This window comes from Cervus canadensis, chromosome 1 (assembly GCF_019320065.1).
Source record: "Cervus canadensis isolate Bull #8, Minnesota chromosome 1, ASM1932006v1, whole genome shotgun sequence".
Lineage (NCBI taxonomy): Eukaryota > Metazoa > Chordata > Mammalia > Artiodactyla > Cervidae > Cervus > Cervus canadensis.
The window spans coordinates 86480227-86506487 of NC_057386.1; the positions used below are offsets into that span (position 1 = coordinate 86480227).

Sequence of the window (26261 nt, forward strand, 5' to 3'; positions counted from 1 at the left end):
TACAAAAAAGAAATAGTTTATCTTTAAGCTTAAGGTCTCAGAATCAACTATTGTTGCCGCCATAAATAAACTGATTCCTCAGAGACTCAGTGAAAGTGCTGGAGGCTGGAGAAAGATTAGATATACTTTTAACATACAAAACATTTCTGAATCCAACAAGTGCCCAATAATTTAATAATGTAATGACTAGTGGACTCACTCTAGTCCACTAAACCAATATTTCTCAGAGTATTTTAGGCTAGGTTAGCATTTATTCTGACAGATGACCTGCAATGCCATCCCTACAAGAAAATTGCCATATTTAGAAAATAAATAATATATTAAAGGGTAACACTGAGAAGTATTTTCAAAGCACTGAGAAAAGCACTATTTTTCTTAAGGGCAAAATTTGCAGCAGTTCATTTTTCTACTTCAGGTCTCAGCACTATGCAATGTATGACTGGCATTTTAACAGAAACATATTATAATGTTTCTTGATTTTCAAAAGCTCTATTTCAGGGAACAGAAAACTTGCCAGGAAGGATGAGTTGATGGGAAAGAAATACCCAAACAATTATTTTCTCTTATCATTTATTTTTTAAAAAATCATTATTAGTAAAAGATAAAGTGTAAAAGCCATGTTCAATTAAATGATTTATTTCTGGCATGTTGTTGGAACGTTTACAGTGGTAGCAGACAATGATTTTACTTCAGCCGTCCAGCTGAGGCCAAAAGGTGGTGGTACATGGAGTGTTAAGTGCCTTTCTTCATGAGTTATAACCTGTGTTGTCAGAAGGTAAAGGATCACAGCAAAGCTCTTTCCACAGCTCCAAGTCTGGCTGCTCCCCAGTCATCTCTCATAATCCACTTCAGGTTGAAAGTTTTAAAATACTCAAGGCGATGGCTTCAGGCCACATAGAAAAAAAAAGTCAAATTTTAAGTATTAAAGACACCACTATGTTTTTATTATTCATTAAATAAAATTTAAAGAAAAATGCACACAAGACCACCAGTCCAAGTTCGATGCATGAAACAGGGCACTCAAAACCGGTGCACTGGGAAAACCCTGAGGGATGGGAGGGGAAGGGAGGTAGGAGGGGGTTCAGGATGGGGGACACATGTACACCCATGGCTGATTCATGTCAGTGTATGGCAAAAACCACTAAAATATTGTAATTAGCCTCCAATTAAAATAAATAAATTAATTAAAAAATTGTTCATTAATATATTGGTTATATTATTTTTAAATAATATAATAATGAATTAGATCTTTTTTTATATTTTTCTCATGTATACATGTACAGAACTTGCTACAGTATTCATTGAGGAGTAAGAAATCACTATTTCTATGCTAATTAATGATTATATACATACATTTTTCAATTCAAATCTCACTTAAAAAATTTTATATGATCAGTTTGTTGAATTCACATTTTAAGATAGGTGGTCTGAATCTGAGGTTGACCATGCAACAACAAAGGTATCCTCTCATGTTTTATTGGCAGTTTCTGTGAATCCCTGATTACTACAAAACACGTTCACTCAACTCACAGACATACTGTATACTAATTAAGCACTGGATTGGCCAAAAACTTTGTTCAGGTTTTTCATACTGTATGGAAAACCGGAATGAACTTTTTGGCCAATCCAATAGTTTCATTCATACAACACTCCTGTAGAATGAGCTTTACCTATGTATTATCAAAGTATGCAAGCTTTTACTACCAGTGGCAATGCTACTGTTATCATTCATAAAAGCAAACAGAAATCATACAGTCCTAGAGAGTGCCTAGTACAGCCTGAAGGAAGTTGATTCAAGCTGACTGCTATGTAGATTCATTTCCAATTAGGTGGGAATTGAAGCAAATAATGGAGTTGTTAAAGAGTATAAAAAGCAGGTCAAGCAAAAATGTTAAAAATAATTCAATTGTGTTATACATAAAGAATACAAATATATATATATATATATTGTTACACATACTCAAATATTTATAATTTTACATGTATGTGTAGTTTTTAAATTTTAGGCACTGTGAAAAAATGGTGAATGTTTAAAGTATCTTTCCCCTAAAATGTGTAGCATCTGAAATGAGCAGGTATCAAACCAAAAATTTCAAATATCTATAAAATATAATACACAGGGAATATTTGCAAAAAGTAAACCATATTTGGAATTGGGTTGGAGTTATGAAGGGTTGGGCTTCCCTTGTGGAGGGTTGAGAAAATAATATAATCATATTATATAAAATATGTTTATAAATATATAATAAAACATAAAATAATATAAAACATAAAGGTTACTAGTTAGATTTAATTCTATATTTAGAAAGCCTAAATAATTTATAATTGTTCCTTGGCATTTTTAGTTCCAATTAGCTCTCATAGTATAAACCAGAAAATGTTTTTAAATAAATTTGGAAAAAATCTCAGTATATGTGAATAGAGCTACTTATTTTAATCACCAGAAATGCAATGAAAATCCTTCTGGCATATTAAAAAAAAAATTTAAGGAGTTGTAGTTAAAGCTCATATCTCCTTCTCACAATTCAGTAAAGATAAAATCTGAAAGTAAATATATAATCAAATTATTTGCATACTCACAAGTTAGGCCTTGTCTGTCCTCAATTTCTTCATGTGGTATTGAATCTACTAATCTGTGATCCATGAAGTGCATATGAATTCATTTTATCCATACCAGGTGGAAAATATTCCCAAGGAAGAAATAAAATCCCATTCCACTGCTTCCAGGTAGTGCTGATTTTAAATTGTAAACTCAGCTCTTTCTTTCATAGTTTGGAGTTAATAATCAAAAAAGCAATAATTTTCAACTGGCAGATTTAATGTATTAAACAAATAGAACCTAAATTTAAATTAGACAAAAATGATATGCCTTTTATAAGGCAAGCTTGTAATTCATGGTTCCTAAGTTGAAAACCCATTAGTACTGCCATTGAGTATTCACCCCATTCATAGTTTTGTTATTTAGAAAAAGTTGAAAATACTTATTGTCTGTTATTGGCTTCCCTGGTGGCTCAGATGATAAAGAATCTGCCTGAGTATAGGAGACCTGGGTTTGATCCCTGGGTTGGGAAGATCTTCTGGTGAAGGGAAGGGCAACCCACTCCAGTATTCATGCCTGGAAAATTCCATGGACAGAGGAGCCTGGTGGGCTATAGTCCATGGGGTCGCGAAGAGTCTGGGGACCACTGAGCAGCTAACATTCATTTTCACTAATATATAAAATGTCAGTTCACAAGAAACAGCTAATTTTTATAAGGGCATAATGATACTGAAGACCTAGGTAGTGGTACTTCATGCTTGGAGTTCTAAGGAAAAGTAAGGGACACTTTGTTAGCCCTATCTTTATTTTAGTCGTTAGTATCTATGCAGATCCCTGGCAGGCAAACCTAGACAATGGAGATCTGTAGCAGCCACCATTCCCAAATGAACCTGACATTCAGGTCAGGAGATAACCTCTAATGGATTTTATATGCCCCTACCTGTTTGAGTTAGTCATTTCATTCTTTGTCACCATTTCAGAAACTGATTATATTTATTATATTGGCTATATTCACACATTCATCAACAACTATTTTATCAGTTTCGCAATTTTTAGTAATTTTCTACTGACATCAATTTTTACCTTTTTAAATGGTTCATCTCATTAATGTGTATTAATATAATCTTTTAACAAGGATAAGGCAAAACAGAGATAGGCTTTGGAAACAATCCATGTCCCAAATAGAGAATATTGGATTCCTTTTTAACACAGATTATCTCTCCACAGACTTCCTTCCTTTGTTCCCAGACAGTTCCTGTCAACCTTAATGAAGAATCTAATATTAACTTAAGTCAGCCAGAATCACTGACAATCCTATTTTTAAAATTACCCATTTGGAAAACAGTGATAGTCAAGAGCCAAATTACCTTCTCTGCTTTCCAACTCCATTCCCTCAGAGATCAAGACAATTCAATTAAAAAAAAAAAAAAAACTCTTCCGGGAACTGCTGTAACAATGCTGTCCACAGGACAACTGACAATTTCTATGAAGAGATCCATAAACCAAAATCTATGGTGTCTGATAAACACAATCTGCTGGTCATAGTGATCTCCCTTGACAGTCTATTTTGCATCTAGAGAAGAAAGTATGTGAGGAATTTTACCCCTCTGGAATTGGCTCTATTGTAACTCCATAGAGCTGCCAATAGTTGTCTCCCTTTCAGAATTTTTTTTAAGGAGAACTTTTAAGATAAAGGGTCCACTGTGAAATTATTGGAACTCAACATACTATTCTTCTGCTAGGACAATCTCAGGTAAGTTGTCCGACCTCCTTTCAAAACAGAAATTTCTGAAAGTTCTCCATTACGACTGTAATTTCTTGATTCATTTGAAGATGAGAAGTGTACCATAGGAATCAAGCATTAACTGCTTGGGATGTCATTTTTCCAAAAGCCATTTAAAAAAATATATTTGTTATAAAGATCTGAGCCCACTGAACACCAACAAATGTTAGGATCTAAATTGTTGTTGAGCTATTCAGTTTTGTTGGACTCTGCAACTCCAGGGACTGAAGATTACCAAGTTCCTCTGTCCGTAGGATTTCCCAGGCAAGAAGGCTGGAGTGGGTGGCCATTTCCTTCTCTAGGAGATCTTCCTGACCCAGGTATCAAACCCACGTCTCTTGTGCTGCAGGTGGATTCTTGTACCACTGAGCCACTGGGGAAGCCCCTGGGATCTAAATAGAATACCATTTTTGTTCTCATTCCACCCGCTTCTGTATCAAGAAGCTTAAATTAATTCCTGACTTTATCAAGCTACTGATTGTCATACAATGAGTATTTAATAAGTGCCTACCAGGCAACAGACTCTTTTCAAGGAACTGAGCATATGGTGTCAACAAAACAAAGTCCTTGACCTCATCAGTTTAGTTCAGTTCATTCACTTAGTCGTGTCTGACTCTCTGCGACCCCGTGAATCACAGCACAGCAGGCCTCCCTGTCCATCACCAACTCCCAGAGTCCACCCAAACCCATGTCCATTGAGTCAGTGATGCCATCCAACCATCTCATCCACTGTCGTCCCCCTCTCCTCCTGCCTTCAATCCTTCCCAGCATCAGGGTCTTTTCCAATAAGTCAGCTCTTCGTATCAGGTGGCCAAAGTATTGGAGTTTCAGCTTCAATATCAGTCCTTCCAATGAACACCCAGGACTGATCTCCTTTAGGATGGACTGGCTGGATCTCCTTGCAGTCCAAGGGACTCTTCAAGAGTCTTCTCCAACACCATAGCTCAAAAGCATCAATTCTGCAGCACTCAGCTTTCTTCACAGTCCAACTCTCACATCCATACATGACCACTGGAAAAACCATAGTTTTGACCAGATAGGCCTTTGTTGGCAAAGTAATGTCTCTGCTTTTTCATATGCTCTCTAGGTTGGTCATAACTTTCCTTCCAAGGAGTAAGCATCTTTTAATTTCATGGCTGCAGTCACCATATGCACTGATTTTGGAGCCCCCCAAAAATAAAGTCTGACACTGTTTCCACTGTCTCCCCATCTATTTGCCATGAAGTGATGAGACTGGATGCCATGATCTTAGTTTTCTGAATGCTGAGCTTTAAGCCAACTTTTTCACTCTCCTCTTTCACTTTCATCAAGAGGCTCTTTAGTTCCTCTTCACTTTCTGCCATAAGGGTGGTGTCATCTGCATATCTGAGATTATTGGTATTTCTCCCGGCAATCTTGATTCCAGCTTGTGCCTCCTCCAGCCCAGCGTTTCTCATGAGGTACTCTGCATATAAGTTAAATAAGCAGGGTGACAATATACAGCCTTGATGTACTCCTTTTCCTTTTTGGAACCAGTCTGTTGTTCCATGTCCAGTTCTAACTGTTGCTTCCTGACCTGCATACAGGTTTCCCAAGAGGCAGGTCAGGTGGTCTGGTATTCCCATCTCTTTCAGAATTTTCCACAGTTTATTGTGATCCACACAGTCAAAGGCTTTGGCATAGTCAATAAAGCAGAAATAAATGCTTCTGTGGAACTCTCTTTTCGATGATCCAGCAGATGCTGGCAATTTGATCTCTGGTTCCTCTGCCTTTTCTAAAACCAGCTTGAACATCTGGAAGTTCGTGGTTCATGTATTGCTGAAGCCTGGCTTGGAGAATCTTGCCCTCATAGAGCTGACATTTTAGCTACATTCATTGAAGAGACTCTTTACCATTTACTAAAAGAAGAACAGGATGCCATTTTTTATTTTCTGAAAGTATTACAGAAAAGCAAATTAATGTTTAGAACTCAGACTACATCAGTAAACCATTTTTCAGCTGAATAAGCTTTTTATCTATAATCTGTTATTCCCTTCTGTATGAGAAAAATACAATTCTAAGAGGTCAAAGAGGAAGTCTACCCTGTACACCAGCATGTTCCCATTGTCTAGCATACTTAACACTTAACAATACTTAACATTTGTAGAATGACTAATGAGCATTAGGCCAAATAGTAAATGAATAAACGAATATACTGAAGTATCTTAGAAGCTGAAGTGGTCAAACAAGAGACTGGCAACAGTGAACATCGACATTTTAGGAATTGGTGAACTAAAATGGGCTGGAATGGGTGAATTTAATTCAGATGACCATTATATCTATTAATGTGGGCAAGAATCCCTTAGAAAAGATGGAGTAGCTCTCATAGTCAACAAAAGAATCCAAAATGCAGTATTTGGATACAATCTAAAAAATGACAGAAAGATTTCTATTCATTTCCAAGGGAAACCATTCAATATCACAGTAATTCAAGTCTACGGCCTAACCACAAATGCCAAAGCAGCTGAAGTAGAACGGTTCTATGATGACCTACCAAACCTTCTAGAACTAGCACCAAAAAAAGATACCCTTTTCATCATACAGGACTGGAATGCAAAAGCAGGAAGTCAAGAGATACCTGGAAGAACAGGCAAGTTTGGCCTTGGAATACAAAATGAAGCAGGGCAAAGGCTAACAGAGTTTAGCCAAGAGAACAACTGGTCATAGCAAACACCCTCTTTCAACAACACAAGAGACGACTCTACAAATGGACATCACCAGACGGTCAATACCAAAATCAGACTGATTATATTCTTGGCAGCTGAAGATGGAGAAGCACTATACAGTCAGCAAAAACAAGACTGGGAGCTGACTGTGGCTAAGATCCTACCATCACTACAAACAAAACTACTGGAGGTGATGGAATTCCAGATAAGCTATCTCAGATCCTAAAAGATGATGCTCTTAAAGTGCTACACTCAATATACCAGCAAATTTGAAAAACTCAGCAGTGACCACAGGACTGGAAAAGGTCAGTTTTCATTCCAATCCCAAAGAAAGGCAATGCCAAAATATGTTCAAAGTACCATACAATTGCACTCATCTTACACACCAGCAAAGTAATGCTCAAAATTCTCCAAGCCAGGCTTCAACAGTATGTGAACTGTGAAATTCCAGATGTTCAAGCTGAATTTAGAAAAAGCAGAAGAACCAGAGATCAAATTGCCAACATCTACTGGATCACTGAAAAAGCAACAGCATTCCAGAAAAAAATCCACTTCTGCTTTATTGACTATGCCAAAGCCTTTGACTGTGTGGATTACGAGTGTGGAAAATTCTTCAGGAGATGGGAATATCAGCCCACCTTACTTGCCTTCTGAGAAATCTGTATGCAGGTCAAGAAGCAACTGTTAGAACTCGACATGGAACAACAACATTGTCTGGAACAATGTTGTTCCAAACATCATTTGGAATAACATAGTTCCAAATGGGGAAAGAGTCAAGGCTGTATGTTGTCACCCTACTTATTTTAACTTCTGTGCAGAGTACATCATGTGAAATGCCAGGCTGGATGAAGCACAAGTTGGAATCAAGATTGCCAGGAGAAATATCAATAACCTCAGATATGCAGATGACACCACCCTTATGGAGCTATTTCAAATCCTGAAAGACGATGCTGTGAGGGTGCTGCACTCAACATGCCAGCAATTTGAAAAACTCAGCAGTGGCCACAGGACTGGAAAAGGTCCGTTTTCATTCCAATTCCTAAGAAAGGCAATCCCAAAGAATGCTCAAACTACCGCACAATTGCACTCATCTCACATGCTACTAAAGTAATGCTCAAAATTCTCCAAGCCAGGCTTCAGCAATACGTGAACCATGAACTTCTAGATGTTCAAGCTGGTTTTAGAAAAGGCAGAGGAACCAGAGATCAAATTGCCAATATCTGCTGGATCATCGAAAAAGCAAGAAAGTTCCAGAAAAACATCTATTTCTGCTTTATTGACTACACCAAAGCCTTTGACTGTGTGGATCACAATAAACTGTGAAAAATTCTGAAAGAGATGGGCATACCAGACCACCTGACCTGCCTCTTGAGAAACCTGTATGCAGGTCAGGAAGAAACAGTTAGAACTGGACATGGAACAACAGACTGGTTCCAAATAGGAAAAGGAGTACGTCAAGGCTGTATATTGTCACCCTGCTTATTTAACTTATATGCAGAGTACATCATGAGAAACATTGGGCTGGAAGAAGCACAAGCTGGAATCAAGATTGCCAGGAGAAATATCAATAACCTCAGATATGCAGATGACACCAAAAAAAAAAAAAAAATGAAGAGGAACTGAAAAGCCTCTGGATGAAAGTGAAAGAGAGGAGAGTGAAAGTTGGCCTTAAAGCTTAACATTCCCAGAAAACTAAGATTCATGGCATTGGTCAATCCTCTCATGGGATATAGATGGGGAGACAGTGGAAACAGTGTCAGACTTTATGTTTTGTGGGAGGCTCCAAATCATTATTGTGTTCTAGTATCGGTCGACTGCATGTTCCTATTGACACAGATTAAACAGTCTACATATCGCCTCATATACATCATGCACCATGGATGAGAAGGCACAAGGTATGTCCTATGGACCAGATTGACGACAACTCTTTGGAGTAGGCATATTAAAAAGCAGAGACATTACTTTGCCAACAAAGGTCCATCTGGTCAAGGCTACGGTTTTTCCAGTGGTCATGTATGGATGTGAGAGTTGGACTGTGAAGAAAGCTGAGTGCTGAAAAATTGATGCTTTTGAGCTATGGTGTTGGAGAAGACTCTTGAGAGTCCCTTAGACTGCAAGGAGATCCAACCAGTCCATCCTAAAGGAGATCAGTCCTGGGTGTTCATCGGCAGGACTGATGTTGAAGCTGAAACTCCAATACTTTGGCCACCTGATGCGAAGAGCTGACTCATTGGAAAAGACCCTGATGCTAGGAGGGCTTGGGGGCAGGAGGAAAAGAGGGCGACAGAGGATGAGATGGCTGGATGGCATCACCAACTTGATGGGCATGGGTTTGGGTAGACTCCAGGAGTTGGTGATGGACAAGGAGGCCTGGCGTGCTGCGATTCATGGGGTCACAAAGAGTCAGACACGACTGAGCGACTGAAGTAACTAACTGAACTATGGCAAAAAGAGAAGAAGAACTAAAGAGCCTCTTGATGAAAGTGAGAGAAGAGAGTGAAAAAGCTGGCTTAAAACTCACCATTCAGAAAACTAAGATCATGGGACCTGGTCCCATCACTTCATGGCAAATAGATGGGGAAACAATGGAAACAGTGAGAGACTTCAGATTTTTGAGCTCCAAAATCACTGCAGATGGTGACTGCAGCCATGAAATTGAAAGATGCTTGCTCCTTGTAAGAAAAGCTATGACAAACCTAGAGAGCATATTAAAAGCAGAAACATAACTTTGCCAACAAAGGTCCGCCTAGTCAAAACTATGGTTTTTCTGGTAGTCATGTATGGAAGTGAGAGTTGGACCATAAAGAAAGCTGAGTGCCGAAGAATTGATGCTTTTGAACTTGAATGTTGGAGAAGACTCTTGAGAGTCCCTTGGACTGCAAGGAGATCCAACCAGTTAATCCTAAAGGAAATCAGCCCTGACTATTTGTTGGAAGGACTGATACTGAAACTGAAATTCCATTATTTTGGCCACCTGATGCAAAGAAATGACTCATTGGAAAAGACCCTGATGCTGTGAAAGATTGAAGGCATGAGAAGGGAACAACAGAGGATGAGATGGTTGGATGGCATCACCAACTAGATGGACATGAGTTTAAGCAGTCTCCAAGAGTTAGTGATGGACAGGGAAGACTGGCAAGATGCAGTTCATGGGGTCGCAAAGAGTCAGACATGACTGAGCAACTGAACTGAAATACCTATTCACAGGGAAAACCACATGACTGTGGTTGATTTAACATCCTAATTGTTCACAATATCATCTTTCTTGCTTCCCACAAGTGGCTCTTTTAAGTGCTCTTCCTGTTATATTAGGCAGAAGGCAAGATTCTAAGAAAAATTGTGAAGACACTTAGAGATTGAGGTAGGCATTTCTGTGCTCTTCCTTCCTTGTCCCTTGTGCTACTTCCCAATATTTAGATATTCTGCTGCTAAATTCTTTAAATTTTGCTCTGAGTGGTGAAGCAAAAGATTCCATGTACTAGCTGGAAGAGGGAACAGATGCACTATTTATATGCTATCAAAAAGGCATTCCCTTGATATCTCAAACCTCAACATCATCAGTTTGCCACCTACCCTCTCAAATCCTGGTTTTTCCTACTGAAGTTCTCATGGTTTAATTTTTTTAATTGAAAAATTTAAATTTGATTCAGAAACCACATTAAAATCTGGTCCTCAAAAATATTTCAGGCCAATCTCTTCAAGGTTTATGGTGACTGTTTCTGTGTTTTCATTTTCATTCATTTCTATACATATTTTGATTTCTTTTTTGATTTCTTCTATGATTTGTTGGTTATTCAGAAGCGTGTTATTTAGCCTCCATATGTTTGAATTTTTAACAATTTTTTTCCTGTAATTGAGATCTAATCTTACTGCATTGTGGTCAGAAAAGATGACTGGAATGATTTCAATTTTTTTGAATTTTCCAAGACCAGATTTATGGCCCAGGATGTGATCTATTCTGGAGAAGGTTCCGTGTGCACTTGAGAAAAAGGTGAAGTTGATTGTTTTGGGGTGAAATGTCCTATAGATATCAATTAGGTCTAGCTGGTCCATTGTGTCATTTAAGGTTTGTGTTTCCTTGTTAATTTTCTGTTTAGTTGATCTATCCATAGTTGTGAGTGGGGTATTAAAGTCTCCCACTATTATTGTGTTACTATTAATTTCCTCTTTCATACTCGTTAGTGTTTGCCGTACATATTGCGGTGCCCCTATGTTGGGTGCATATATATTTATAATTGTTATATCTTCTTCTTGGATTGATCCTTTGATCATTATGTAGTGTCCTTCTTTGTCTCTTTTCACATCCTTTATTTGAAAGTCTATTTTATCTGATATGAGTATTGCGACTCCTGCTTTCTTTTGGTCTCCGTTTGCATGAAATACTTTTTTTTCCAGCCCTTCCACTTTTAGTCTGTTATGTGTCTCTTGCCTTTGAGGTGGGTTCTCTCTTGGTAGACAGCAATATATAGGGGTTTCTTGTTTTTGTATCCATTCAGCCAATATTGTCCTTTTGGTTGGGGCATTCAACCATTTTACATTTTTAGGGTAATATTGATAGGTGTGTCGTTGCCTACACTGAAACCAACCACCACCCAAGAGCCAATAAGTTTTAGAGCAAGACATACCACGCAAATTCTCCAGCAACACAGGAACATAGCCGTGAATGTCAACATACAGGCTGCCCAAGGTCACACCTAACACATAGACCCATCTCAAAACTCATTACTGGACACTCCATTGCTCTCCAAAGAGAAGAAATCAGATTCCATGCACCAGAACACTGATGCAAGCTTCCCTAACCAGGAAATCTTGACAAGCCAATCGTCTAACCCCACCCACTGGGTTAATCCTCCACAATAAAAAGGAACCACTGACCTCCAGAACACAGAAAGCCCACTCCAGATACAGCAATCTAAACAAAATGAAAAGGAAAAGAAATACCCAACAGGTAAAGGAACATGAAAAATGCCCACCAAGTCAAACAAAAGAGGAGGAGATAGGGAATCTACCTGAAAAAGAATTTAGAATAATGATAATAAAAATGATCCAAAATCTTGAAAACAAAATGGAGTTACAGATAAATAGCCTGGAAACAAAGATTGAAAAGATACAAGAAATGTTTAATAAAGACCTAGAAGAAATAAAAAAGAGTCAATTAAAAATGAATAATGCAATGAATGAGATCAAAAACACTTTGGAGGGAACCAAGAGTAGACTAACGGAAGCAGAAGATAGGATAAGTGAGATAGAAGATAAAATGGTGGAAATAAATGAAGCAGAGAAGAAAAAAGAAAAAAGGATCAAAAGAAATGAGGACAACCTCAGGGACCTCTGGGACACTGTGAACGCCCCAACATTCGAATCATAGGAGTTCCAGAAGAAGAAGACAAAAAGAAAGGCCATGAGAAAATACTCGAGGAGATAATAGCTGAAAACTTCTCTAAAATTGGGAAGGAAATAGCCACCCAAGTCCAAGAAGCCCAGAGAGTCCCAAACAGGATAAACCCAAGGCGAAACGCCCCAAGACACATATTAATCAAATTAACAAAGATCAAACACAAAGAACAAATATTAAAAGCAACAAGGGAGAAACAACAAATAACACACAAAGGGATCCCCATAAGGATAACAGCTGATCTATCAATAGAAACCCTCCAGGCCAGAAGGGAATGGCAGGACGTACTGAAAGTAATGAAAGAGAATAACCTACAACCTAGATTACTGTATCCAGCAAGGATCTCATTCAGATATGAAGGAGAATTCAAAAGCTTTACAGATAAGCAAAAGCTGAGAGAATTCAGCACCACCAAACCAGCTCTTCAACAAATGCTAAAGGATCTTCTCTAGACAGGAAATGCAGAAAGGTTGTATAAACGTGAACCCAAAACAACAAAGTAAATGGTGACTGTTTCTATAATTTCAAGGAAGTCCTTGTTTAAGCATCTGAGTAGAACCAGAGATGCAAAACTGAGGCATTCCTTCCTGCAGTTTCTTTTTAAGTAAGGAATTATCATTTCAGCAAGAAAATCACTAAAGCTCTCTAGTATTCCCCCTGAAACACCATCTTGGCCATCAACTTTGCTTGATTAAGATTACAATAAGGAATTCCCTGGCAGCCCAGAGGTTTGGACTCCATGCTTCTACTGCCAGGAACCCAGGGTTCAATCCCTGGTTGGGGAACTAAGATCCGCAAGCCGAGGCATGGCTAAAACAGAAAAATACATACAACAGTCTTTTATCAATTAGCAACATATAATAGAAGGCATCATCATAGTGTACTTAGAAGTTTCTGCCACATAGCTCTTACTACAAGCCTAGCTAAGATTATTTACATTCAAAATGAACTGATTAAAGTAGTACATTCAAGATCTCCTAAATCTGAATATTAAGAGAGGATCCAATGCCTAGAATATAGCCTTGGACACAGTAGGTGCACCCTAAGTTAAAAGAGTAAATGTATGAGATACTAAGTCCTACACTGCAGTGTTTTATTTCCTGAAGACAGATAACTCATTCTGTTGGACAGAATCATTAGGAATTTCCCCACATGAACTCTTTGCTGGTCAGGACTTTCCCTGGAATATGAGCTCATTGAAGAAAAGAGCTTAGACTCCTGATCACACATATAACCCCAGTCACAAGAATAACACCCTGTACATGGTAAATACTCACAAAATACTTGTTGAATAACTGAATTAGCCTGTGAATCCTCATATTTGTCAAACCCCATATATGACGTCAGGGGTGTTCAATCAGAGTAGAACTCATAATACTAAATACAGGTAAACCCAAGCCAGCAAAGATGAAAGCTGACATTGATGACTTCAGTGCAGTTTAATAGCCTATTTTCTTTCCTCAAAAATAGTGTTTACAATTTGGGAAGGATTGTAATGGTTCTCATAAAGACATCAAATTCTTCTTATTTAAATCTGCATAATAGTGTATTGTTGTTGTTTAATCACTGAGTCATATCTCACTCCTTTGCGACCCTATGAAATGAAGACTGACAGGCACCTCTATCCATGGGATTTCCCAGGCATGGATACTAGAGTGGGTTGCCATTTCTTCCTCCAGGGGATCTTCTCCACTCAAGGATCAAACCCACATCTCCTGCATTGGTAGGTAGACACTTTACCACTGAGTCACCTGGGAAGCCTGTAAAAACTGTATACTGCTGCTGCTGCTAAGTCACTTCAGCCGTGTCCGACTCTGTGCAACCCCTTAGACGGCAGCCCACCAGGCTCCGCTGTCCCTGGGATTCTCCAGGCAAGAATACTGGAGTGGGCTACTATTTCCTTCTCCAATGCATGAAAGTGAAAGGTGAAAGTGAAGTCGCTCAGTCGTATCCGACACTCGCGACCGCATAGACTGCAGCCTACCAGGCTCCTCTGCCCATGGGATTTTCCAGGCAAGAGTACTGGAGTGGGGTGCCGTTGCCTTCTCTGCTAAAAACTGTATACACCTACAGTTAAAAATGTGAAATGCATTAAACAATACAGCAGATTTTGCAGGTGACACTCATATATCAATGAACTTCTAACATAAAGAACCATCCTCAAAGAAAAGGTACCATCTTTAATATAGAAGAAAAAAATTTTTATTCCTTTCAGAGTTAATGGGATTCCTTACTTTATAGACTCTCAGTGTAGTAGCATGACTTGGCGTTGTTTGTTGCTTTATTTTCTGTTCTGTTGTTTTGCTCTATTTTTATTTTTTATTCCCAAACAGAAGAGATATTTAAAGTAGATGTAAAGAAAACATATACCAAAAAAAAAAAAAATTCAGAGAAAACTTGTTTTTAAGAAATCCAATCAATGTTAACTAAATTAACAAAACATTTTGAAAAAGTGGATACATGTCACTGTAGCAAAAGCTCCAAAAGAGCAGAGACTACATGTTATTTGACTTTGTCTCTTCCGCCCCTAACAGAGTCTGACCCATAAAAAGTACTCAGTGAAAGTCTGGTAAATAAATGAATGAATGATTTCATTTCCGCCTAACAAATATATTCAAATAGCCAACTTTTTTTCATTAATCAAACCCATTTTTTTAAACATACCACTTTCAATAGCAATTTTCTAGATCCTCAAGTGCACATAGCCTTTTCCACATAGTAAGACAAAATCGTGCTCCAGTTTTCAGTGTTGATTATGCTAGATATTACAGAGCCAAACCATTTTAAGAATTCAGCAAAACATTTAACTCTATCTGACACATAAACAGACAGCAGTGTTAAATCTGTCACTTTGGTTCAGTTATCTCTACATCTGCTGATGGGATTTTAATCTGGTTGGCATGCACTTACACAGTATATGCACAGTTCTCAATTTTCATTTTCCCCCTTTTACAAAACAGAAAGTCAAATGGTAAAGTTAATAGAGCTGTAAAAATATAGTACCAAATTTATTTTAATCACTGTGTGAGTGTCATTGATTTAGGACAGCTGCTGTCTAAATAAATAGACCTAAGGCCTAATAACTGTACAGAAAAAGGCCAAGGCAGATGTATATTGCTGGACCTGAAGACTTGTGGGCAGATCACTGTCCAGTTAGGATGACTGGTCCCAGTGGCAGTTTCCCTACAGCTGAGAAAACTGCCCAGCTCCTTTTGTATGCAGGTTTCCAGATCGATTTCTTACTGGAACAGATTCCTCACAAACAAGGATAATCCTTTATTTGAGGTTTAGTCACTTGAATTCCCCTCTGTTCTCTTCTCTGTCAAGCTTTGCAATTTTTATTTATTCTTGGTAGAATGCACTTACTATTGTAGTTATGGCACTTTTCACTTTAAGCCTCTCTTTTCAGTGTCTTCGATAGAGAAAGGTCTTTAGTTAGAAATTTCTCATGCTTGTTGACAGTCTGGAAATGATTTATTTTAGAAGAGGATAGAGGTGAAAGGAATAGAAGGAAAGATCATTATTTCACCATCTTTGAGAACTTATCAGTTAATCACTGGTTTATTGTTAAATGTGATGGCTTTCAAGATTTAATTTTATTAAGTTTATCTTTAAGAAGCAACACTGAAATATCTTAAAGTCTCATAAATAAAGTAAATCTAACAGGCTAAAAAATTTCCTGTGTCTAAATTATTTAAATTTATTCTCTCTCACACTTATATAAGTGGGTTACTGAAACATAGACAATGAAAATATGCTTTAATCATATATAAATAAATTTACAAATATGGTTTTAATATATGGATCTACAGATAATAAATATTTATTTCGTGGGTATGTTTTCAGATGCTTTTAATACTAGCTTCCACACACATGAAAGAATTCATAATAATTATAATTGTCACTCTTTAAAATCTCTACTTAATATTCTGATATTTTAATCCACTGCTCTCCAAAGATTTTTTCTCCATGAGAAGTACTGCATATGTACATACACAGGACTAAATGATAAAATAGTTACTGAAAGAATTATTTAACAGTATTTCAAAATGTATCAAACTCACTCTGGGTTTTCAGATTTTTCTACATAGAAATAAAATATTTATTTCTTTATTTATTTAATTTCTTTTAGAGAACAGCAAGATTCAAGGCCATCTGTTGCTTTTCTCTCTTCTTTTTCTAATAAAAGAAATTCTTTGAAGTAAAGTATTGCCAATTACATGTTCATCCAAGGATAAGAGAAAAAATAGCAAGTGGATTTGCTTTAAAGATTATTTCAACTTCCCAAGTGTGAAATCTTCAATATAGACTATTTAACAGTAAAAACTAGAGTGGAAAATATACAGAGATTAAAACTAGATACTAAAACTATAAGAATTTATAGGAAATTTGTCATTATCTTTTAAATTAGATGCAAAAGCAAACTGTTTATGAAAATTAAGATCCCTATACTTATTTTTGATTTCTTATGCTAACCTTAAAGACTCTACAATACAAAACTCACTGAAATATTGAATCTGCATACAGATAATAATTTCTCAAAACCAAGTTATATATCAGAAACAGAAATAGAAGGAAAGTATGCATATAAAGTTATAGATCATGTTTATTATTATATTTTTATTATCTGAGCCCTAGAACTTGATTTTACCTCATCCTTGTAATTCCAAATATAAAATTAAAATAAATAATCTGTATTTTTTCCATTAAGAATGTTTGACTTAGGGTAAGAATAAGCTATTACTAAATTTAAACTTCCCTTTCTCCTCTTAGGGTAGGATCAATAAATAAGAAGTAAGCTGGACATGAATAATGTACATCGGGAAGTTCCCAAAGAAGACACCATATCCAGGATAGAACTCAGCATGTTATGTAAACAGTACACGGGAGGCAGTCTCATGTGAACTCGAGTTGTCCTAGCTATTGTCCAGAAAGTGTAAGCAGGAATATAAGGAAAACACATAAGGAAAGATTCCTTTTTTCCCTCCAAATTCAGAATAATACATTGATACCACCTTCTTGGGTACTATGGGACAAACATAAGTGACTGCTGCCTAGCTTCCCTAAGTTGAAAACAATTATGCTCAATTGAAAAATCTTTTTTCCAGCAGAAAAGTATTACTTCTCACAAATTCTTAAATGGTTAACAATTTTATGTCCAATCAAACATTATTATGACTGTGTATAAACCACAGTAGGACCATCTGGCAAGTAAATTACTTGGGGCACAAATCCCAACCTGCGATTTAAAAAAAAAAAACAACACTATATAAAAAGCTCAGTTAGATGTTCGCCAAGATTCAAAATGAAAATACATGCACAAGCCATTCAGAATTCACAAACAAATAAAAATGGAAAGGTCAGCAATGGTCTTTCTCTTTCACTGTTACTAGGCCTTTGAAATAAGCTCAGGAAATGTAAGTAGGTGGTTTTTGATTAATTTGATAGAGGTACATCCATGGAACCAATTTACAAGTGATTTGCAGGCAGGCTGGCATTACTGAAATAAACGGTGCTATTACTATGATTTATGCTACTATTCCTAACACAAGTGATAAAGTGAAATTTACAGTCCTTAATTACTACCATGAAAAATTGGGAGGGAGAAAAAAGAGCAAAGATTGGCAATTTGCAAACTTGTCAGTAAGGCAACATGCAAAAATTCATTTGCTTTACTTAAAAAAAAAAAGACACTGCACAAATGGGCCTTTCTATATTGTTATCAATCCATTGGGGAAGGACAAGCAGTTCAAAAAAACAAATGACCAAAATGTAACCTTGAGATGCCAGGAAGTATGGTATAGGAAAATAGCTGACAAAATGCAGTCACTAGTTATAAAAAGTAGGGAGGTAACGAAATACTGCACTACACTATACGTTATTTGGGCCACTCACGAGGCCCAGCTTGCTCCTTAAATCACTTCCTTTCAAGTGTTTTATAGTGGGGGTGGGATAAAATTAAAGAAATCATATCTGTAACTTTTTAATTGAATGTTTTCCTCTTATCCTATTCATATCCAAATAGCACTGAGAGTCTGTTAAGTTATTCAAAAATGTTTACAGAGACACTGCTATCCACAGAACTCTAACAAAGCTATACAGAGGACCCTATTCTGAGAGGCATGCTCAAGCACTGCAGTTGTCTAGAGGGTGGAGATTATGTGGATGCCTATTTTCCTGGGCCGTGGCCCTGTCCTCTCTCTGTCTTCTATACTTTCTACTTTAAAGGTCCAGCCAAGTTTTATTTCCAATACTCATCCCCTTACATGACTGACCTACTGTCAGGGAATGCTTAGGGTTCTAATGGACCTTCTAGTCACTATTTGCTGTTTGGTTCACTATATAGCAATTCCGTTCAGTGGTCATTCACACTACTTAACAGTTGCTGAATAGCAAGACTCTGTAAGGTTACAAGACGTGACAACTAATGGTACATAATAAGGGAGAGAGATGCAACAAAGATGGCAGAAGTTTCCTGTCTGCTTGGTTTAGAAGAGAATGGGGCAACTTTAGATAGAGATGCTCAACCAAAACCTAGAAATTCATTAGTCAGTTTCAGTAATGTTAAGTTTGAGTTGCTGTCAGGATATCCACATGCAGATACACAATGAACTTTACTAGGAAAGTAGGACTAGTGCTCTAGAGAAAAGTTAGGCACAGGTATACAGATATTAGAGAAATCTGAATAGAAATTAAGGTTGAAGGCATGGAAAAGGATCACATGGTCATCGTGGGTAATGTAAAACACAAGAGATCTAACAGCAGAAACAAAGAGAAGACATACTTGGAGGACCAGGATAAAAGAAAACAATGAGATCACAAAGGACTAATCAAAGAACTAGAAGAACTCTGAAAAGAATCTCAAGAAGAAAGAAAGGATCATTAGTGTCACATGCTGCACAGAAATCAGGAAGAATGAGAAAATTCCATTAAATCTGTTGACCAAGGTAGCTTCAATAGATAAAAACCAAAATACAAGATTTTGAGAAACACATTTAAGAAAAAGGAGCTCTCTCCACACATTATGGAGAGAATTAGGAAAAAGCTCTTTCACAGTAGGTATAAAGCATACATGTGTCTTACAGATTTTTTATTTCCTGCCACTTCTTAAAAATTTCTTCTTTTATCACTGGGATATTATAGTATATGAAAAAACCCTTCAAACAGGTCTTTTATGGAGTTAATCCCTTATGTAGTAGGACCTCAGTGATCATGATGGATTATTTTATCTTTGCCTTGTTCCCAGAAAGCCTAAAAGCATTTGGGCATTCTACAACCAAGCATTTTCTCCATTTCTACTTCCCATCAACTCAGGCTTCCATCCCAGTCCATAAATCTTCTTTTTTTAAAGCATCATTTTCTCCATTTCAGTAACTTTTCTCCTGAGATTTTAAATTATAATAAAAATTTCACATTTTCTTTAATAACCTCCTTACTTCAAATTCATAAATTTCACACTTTTCCTTCAGGAGTTTCCCATACCTCCATTCCTCTGTATTTGGATAGTATCTCTTTTCCGAAAGTATTTTCTAAGTCACATTTTCATCACCATACTTGAAATGCAACACATGGAACATGCAATGCTGTTTCTTCTCATTTATATTCCTTTTAATATTTTCATCAATAGTTAATACCATTTGAAGGCTTACTCTATGTATTAAACATCTAATGTAGTGCCTGACATTCATTGTTTCATTTCATCATCTCTAAAAGCCTTTGAAGTGATTGTTTTATTCTCTCCAATCCACAGATTAGGAAACTGAGTGTCAGAAAGGTTAGGTCACTAATCTAAAGTCACACAGCAAGGAAGCAACAGGGTTGGCTGGAGCTCGTACCCATGTCCATTTGACTCCAATGTTCAACATTTACCTTGTAGAAAATTCTACCTCAATCCTTTTGGTCTTTCTTTATAAGACTGCCAATGGTCAATTAATGCATTTTCATTTTTGGAACACAGCAAAAAAAAAATTAAATTCTCATTAGTGAAACAGGCCTCTGTCAATTCTGGTTCATTCTAACTCAAAATACTCAAAAGGATAGATTTCAAGGTTGTTTTGTTCCTTTTATCCTTTCTTCACACTTTATCAATCAGCATCCTGTCTTGAAGACCCAAGTTGCTTCATGGGTCTTTCCCTCCGCCACTCCCCCTTGTTTTTACCTCTACTCTAATTACTCTGAATTCTTCTTTATTGATAGAGAATATAAATGTGCATAAGATCACCAAAATTTCAAATTACTCTAATTTTCATTAATGATACCCACATCTTTTAGATTTGATTTTAGTTTTTATATTCTCTATCAGATATAATACACATCATGTGCCTATGAGTATAGACACACACAATTTAATGGTATTAAGTTAGTAGTATATCTTTATATTATATAACAATATGAATACAAAGTTTCAAATTTTTTACCAATACATTTATATGCACATATATATGTAATTTAAGGGTGTTAAACCAGCAGCATATTTTGTATTAAGTATTTCTCAAACAACTCATAGATTATTTTTTAAAAACACTTTATTTAGAACTTATCTCTCCTTTCCACTTTCACAACTGGAATGCTAGCTATATTCATATCTTTTCAGACATAATAAAGATCAAAAAGCACAATTACATTTAAAAGAAAAGAGAAGATGCCATACCTCTATCTATGTGATACTCTTCCTAGAACTTCACTGTTCAATATGGTAGAGATCAGCCATACCTAGCAACTTAAACTTAAATCTGAATTAATTAAAAATTAAAGTTAAACTTTAGTTTCTCAGTTGCACTAGGCACATGTCACGAGGCTAGTAGCTAACATTTAGGGCAGAGCGTATGCAGAACATTTTCCAACATCACAGAAATTTCTACTGGACAGAGGTGATCTAAGAAGATTCAAAAGGTAAGTCAATCTTTTGTACGTCTTGCTGTTTCTCTTAAGATAATTCTCCTCTGTGAATGGATAAAGAAAATGTGGTATATACACATACCACATTTCTTTCTTTTTAAAAAGAAAGAAAGTCTGCAATATGTGACAACATGGATGAATCTTGAGGACATTATGCTAAGTGAAATAATGCTAAGTCAGTCACAGAAAGACAAATGTGATATGGCTCCATTTACATGGGGTATCTAACATAGTCAACTTCATAGGATCACAGAGTAAAACCCAGGTGCTGGGAGATTTAGAAATGGGGAATTACTAAGCAATAAGCATAAAGTTTCAGTTTAGCAAGATGAATAAGTTACAGGGGTCTACTGTACCTACAGTCAACAATAACGTATTATACACTTAAAAATTTAAGAGAGTAGACCCTATGTTTTTTGTTCTTACCACAATAAAATGATTGTTTAAATAACGTAGAGCTATGTATGGGCATGGTTCTGAGGGAAACAAATGACAAATAATAAATTGTTCTTTTACCATTAAAAAAAGATTATTACTCCTTAACTTTTTTTAAAAAATTGCTAACCATTAGTCTTTATAAATTTTGCTACTCACTACCACTTTTAAATAACAATCTTGGAAATATTTTACAATGTAAAGATCAATAATGCAAATGTCCTCTAACTCAAAAAGTCTCCAATGACTTTTTCTTAAACACTAGATCTTGAATCACTTTTTATTTCCACTTGCTCCAAAATTAAATAACAAAGTAAAACCAGCCTTCCCAATAGTGTTAGTCACTTGGTTGTGTCTGACTCTTTGTGACCCCATGGTCTGCAGCCCACCAGACTCCTTTGTCCATGGGATTCTCCAGGCAGGAATACTGGAGTGGGTAGCCATTCCCTTCTCCAGGGTATCTTCCTGATCCAGGGATGTAACCAGGGTCTCCTGCCTTGCAGGCAGATTCTTTACCATCTGAGCCACCAGGAAAACCTAATAAGAGTGAGCAATTTTTTCTAAAATCCAGTGATAAGACCACAGTCTCTACAGTGGATTGATTCAGTCCTTTGCTAAGAATTTCATTTCTAGAGTTGGAGAAGAATTCCTCAGTAGTGTGTTATACTTTTTATAGATGGGTCATTATTTCAGTTCCTAAGTCCTGTATTTCTACCCCTGTTAGCAATTTTACAACAGACTTCTGGTTTTTCCCTTGCCTCCCCATTTTCTGAAGTTTCAGATCGATAGAATACACAGGTGAAAAGCTTACAAGAGTTAGGGTTGTAATCTATAGTCATGGACCACACAGGATAACTGGCCGACATACACATCAAACCTCTAATCATGGCCTTTTTAGCACACACTCTTGGACTGAGATATCTTTGACAACAAAAAGCTTATGTCTGAATGTATTTCTATTAGGAAAAAAAAGAGATACATCATGTATTGTGTCTTTTCTTAATGATTCAAAAGAATTACCAAAACACACACCAAGTATTTTAAATATGAAAACAAGAAAAGGAGCTAAAATTCCTGAAAGCAGTTGCCAATGGAATAAGACTGAAGTGAGAAATGGGTCAAAGGTATATTGTATTCAGTCCCATAAGCCTTTCAGTAGATTTTTAAATCATGTGCATTTTACAAATAATTATTTTATTAATATAATTGCTTTTAAAAAATGAAGAGAAACCATTTGATTGTTCATCAATTGAGGAACATGTTGATTTTATCTATTAGAATAAAACTGTGAACAACTGCAAAAAATATGAATTTGAAAAATATTTGACTTTTACCTTAGATTTTATTTGCAAAAACATATTAGCACCTCTTCACAATTTAGTTAGAAGAATATACCATTTTTTAAGCTTTTAAAATATTTTGAAAAGATTTTCTATGGATACAGACCATTTAAAAAGCAAGAAAATGCTATGAAAATGATATAGACCAACTTTAGAATAGTGAAAGTCAAAAAAACTGAAAAAGATGGGAAGAAGAAAGGAGGGAAAGAAGGGTAAGGGATAAGAGATGGGTATCAGCTGTGTCTATAAAGATTTATTTTTAATATGTGTCAAATATACATGGGAAATGTTAAATCTCAGTGGCAGTTGTCATCATTTTCTGTAGTTTTCAATTATTTTGAAATTTATTCACCTAAAAAAATTTCTCCTTCTTCATTCGAACGTATCCTCAGTTTACAGAAAATTTTCTAATTAAACACACAGTATTCTCTGCTGCTCCTTTTTAGAGAACTGAGTAGAAACTTTAATCCAGAAGAGTAGTGGTCATTATTAAACCCAATGTGCAAGAGCACAAGTAAAACAACAATTACTGATCCATATTAATTATCCACCTATAAACCAGCCACACCAGTGATATGACATTTTATATATATATATATATACACACACACACATACATATATACATATATACAGACACACACAAACCTTAGCCTCATACACTTTAGCCCTACTCAAACCTTTGAACTCTCTTATTTGCTTCCTCTTCTCCTAACTTTGAGAAGAAAATAAAAGTTAAACATGAAATGTATAAATATCCTAATCTCCAAAGTCATTTAATCCTACATTTTAAAATACAGTCACTGTAAAAACAAAGGCTGATTTGATTGAGCAAAGATTTGTAGTACTCACTGCAAATGCATCATCTTTGGAGAGCAGTAGGACCAGGTGCTGTCTTTGCCTAAGCAAACAAAAAGAGAATCATAATGACAGAGCTTAAATTAGGCTGATAGTTCAGGCATTTTGAAATTAAAATGTCATCCAATTTTAATTTTTATCTAATCTTATTTGCTATTTTCCAGTATCTCATTCTCACAAAACTGCAGGCTAATAGACTAAAGCTAAAAATGAGTGACAGTGAGAACCAGAACCCTTAACGTTTACACAGTTTAAAGAGGTTTGTCTTTCTCCATTTGTGTAGGCTTTATAAATGTTAGGTAGTTAGAATAGGGAAAAGGAGTCCAGAATGGCGGTGGCTCAAAGACCTGGAAGGGAAAAGCCTGCAAAAATAGAACGAAGGAAGGTCTGAGGACCAGACTGAGGACCTCAGGTAAAACAAACAGCACTCCTGGCTGGCCCAGTTTACATAGGACAGGCCCAGGGAGAGAGAAACATATAAAAAGAGGAGCCAAAGTGCGCGCTCTCTCTCTCCTGCGCACTGGAGCGCTCTTCTCTTCGCGTCTTTGGATCTTCGTGCCCTCACGCCTTGAAGATGGATTTTCCTGCTATCTTCTAAATAAAATAGAGCTGTAACACTGATTTGTCTAAGAGCTATAACACGGTCTGTCCAAGACCCAAGAGCTATGACACGCCGAGGGGGCTTTAATGTCTGTCACTACAAATCTTTGTTGTGACGAGACAAGAACCAAGGAGCACACACTCGCCTGACATAAATTTCTTCAACCTACTATTAAAACTATGCTAAACATTGGCCATAACTCTAAACTTCACCTAAATTTTCAACTGTTTCTATTAATTGAGAAATTGTCAGATAAAAGAATATTAATTTCAGGACCAGTTATATAGATTCAGAGCTTCCCTGGTTGCTCAGATGGTAAAGAACCTGCCTGCAATGCAAGAGACCCAGGTTTGATCCCTGGATCAGGAAGATCCCTTGGAAAAGGGAATGGCTACCCACTCCAGTATTCTTGCCTGGAGAATTCCATGTAGCCTAGTGGGCTACAGTCAGTGGGGTTGCAGAGTCGGACATCACTAATGATTAACAGTATATAGGTTCATGTTAATAATGTTTAACACACTGTTCAAAATATGCTAAAGTGTTCTGCTCACAAAACAGTCAGATATGGTAAAGTATCAGGATCAATTTGGCCTCAGTTTTATTTACTGCCTTTCATACAAGAGATGTGTGCATTTCAACCAAAGTATGAATTAAGTACATACTTGCCAAATGTCACATTTACAAGGCCAAAAGAGAAACTGCCTCATCAACAATGTTAAGGAATGAATATCTTAAAAGTATCTCTTAAGAACTCAGGTTCCTGATAATGATGTCTTTAAAATTAGAAATTAAAACTAGATTATTTGTATTCAACATTGTAACATAAACAAATTGAAGAATTTTAACACTTTTCTTTAAATTTTATTACTTATCATACTTGCTCACTTATAATAATGGACAAAAATGAAAGACACTCAATTTAGCACTATTTGGCCTACATGTTTAAGTTCTTATATTGATGTGTACTATTTATATTTTTAAGAAATCATTTGTTGTTGTTGCTTAGTTGCTAAGTCATTTCTGATTCTTTTGCTACTCCATGGACTATAGTTTGCCATGCTCCTCTGTCCATAGGATTTCCCAGACAGGAATACTGGAGTGGGCTGCCATTTCTTTCTCCAGAGGATCTTCCTAACCCAGAGAACAAACACACGTCTCCTACATTGAAGGTAGATTCTTTACCACTGAGCTACCTGGAAGCCCAGCAGAAATTATTTATAGTGACTCGTAAAGATAATGTTTTCTTTAAAATTGTATATGCTTTATACATTTCTCCACCACTTCACTGACACTCTACAATCAGTCTAAGGTATATGAATCCACAGTTTTTAGAAAATAAATACAAAAGTGCATCTTAATATTATTTTGTTCTTTTTCTTCATTAAAAAAAAAACAATTTATTTAAACTAAAAAAACAAAAAACAAAAAAACAGTTCATCCATTTCTTCCACCTCACCCAACCTCCACCTCTGGAGACCACCAATCTGTTTTCTGTATCTGTGAGCTTAGATTATCTCTCTCTCCATCTTTCTATCTAGTTAGATAGGTAGGTCAATATTTTATCATCAGGTATTTGTCTTTCACTGCCTGACTTATTACACTTAGTATAATGTCCTCAAGGTCCATTCATCTTTTCACAAATGGTAAGATTTCATTCTTTTTATGACTAAATAATATTCCATGGTAGATATATACCACATCTTCTTTCATCCATCAATGGACATTTAGA

General features: G+C 36.4%; 1 protein-coding gene across 1 annotated transcript in view; it reads right to left on the reverse strand.

Annotated features, from left to right (window-relative positions):
- Positions 1-624: 624 nt before the first annotated feature.
- The window catches only part of C1H4orf33 (chromosome 1 C4orf33 homolog), an 86240-nt gene continuing 60603 nt past the window's right edge, over positions 625-26261 (reverse strand). Inside the window, exons 8-10 of the transcript XR_006272815.1 lie at positions 23926-23974; positions 2581-2633; positions 625-883 (exon numbers count right to left, since the gene is read on the reverse strand). The gene's annotated coding sequence lies outside the window, so the exon portion shown is untranslated. The remainder of the gene's footprint in view (positions 884-2580; positions 2634-23925; positions 23975-26261) is intronic.